The sequence below is a fragment of the Myodes glareolus genome, chromosome 11 (genome assembly GCF_982192425.1).
Source record: "Myodes glareolus chromosome 11, mMyoGla1.1, whole genome shotgun sequence".
NCBI classification, from domain to species: domain Eukaryota; kingdom Metazoa; phylum Chordata; class Mammalia; order Rodentia; family Cricetidae; genus Myodes; species Myodes glareolus.
Window position 1 is genome coordinate 89486988 of NC_142036.1, and position 1345 is coordinate 89488332.

Here is a 1345-nt window from a genome sequence, read left to right on the forward strand (position 1 = left end):
AAATAAATAAATAATAATAAAATAAAAAGATTTTAAACCCTTCCCCGAATTGATTTTAGCAGCATTCTTACTCATTTCCTTCCCCTCAATTGTCAGCACATCTCTAATAATCGAAAGAAATAAAAACTAATCTATGACTTAAATGACTAAACACTTCAGGTTCAAAGAAAAAAAGCTCAATAATGCCTACAGTAATGCTTATAATGTGAGTAGTAAAAATGCCAATTACAGATTAGCTGCACCCAGCTGCTATGAGCAACCTCCTTTAAAGGGAAGGTAGTAACTAAAGCAGAGAAGCCATTCCCTGCTTCTGATGAGACCGCCTTAGAAAACTCGGGAAGAACCCCTAGTGGAAACAGAGTGGAAAGACGGCTTTGTTTCTAAACCCTCAGGACGGGAGACACAGTATTCACCGTAGAATATTCACCGTAGAAACAAGTAATCCAGCAACTACGTAATTCTGGACCATACCATATAACTATAATCCTTTGTGTGAACTTCAAAGAATGTAGGCCTATTCAGAAATACCGCTTCAAACGCCTCAATTTCAAAGCAATGGTCCCCTTACCATCTGTGTAAATCTCGAGACCGCTATACTCTCGTCCCTAAAGTGCACGCACGGCACTTGGCTGTGTCTCAACGCATCCCGGGCAAACTGAACATAATTGGTAAATCTTCCCGAGTTGTGGGCGTGATGAGGCAAGGACTGAGTCAAAGACTCTTAGCTCATCCGCTGCGGGAGGGCAGCCCTGAATCTACCTTTGTCAACACCATCGTGCCTGGGCCGTGATTTCTGAGTGATCAAGTCCCTGGCGAGCCCGCACCGCTTCCGCTTGTGCAGTCATCTTCTTCCCTTCGCACTAAAACAATACCTTGGCCACCTGCCAAACTCTGAGCACCAAGCGACGCTGGCTGTTTATGGCCTGGAATGGGTGCTGCGACAGACTGAGGCTGCTCGGAGTGCTCCCGGAGGCCCAGAGGAAGAGAAGAGGCCCTTGCTTTAGAACACTCCTTTCCTCCGCCCCCTCCCTTTTGTCTGAGACACCAAAACAAACGAGCTGATACACGTGTCCCTATGACTCTTGTTTACTATCAAGACTGCGCTCTGCGCGCATCTCTGGGATATGTAGTTCAGCCTTCTCCTCCCGTCAGCAATTTCCTGAGCTAAGGAGCAAGACTGAGACTACCAACCCACAATCCACTTCGAGAACAAAGTTTGGCTCCCGTCCGCAGCGTCTAGGCAGCGATCCAATCCAAAGCGCTTTCTGTAGTGATTGACAAGAGAGCTTCTCCAGTAAACACAACAGAAAAGTCAATACATACCCGCCCACCGAGAAGGGCCTCG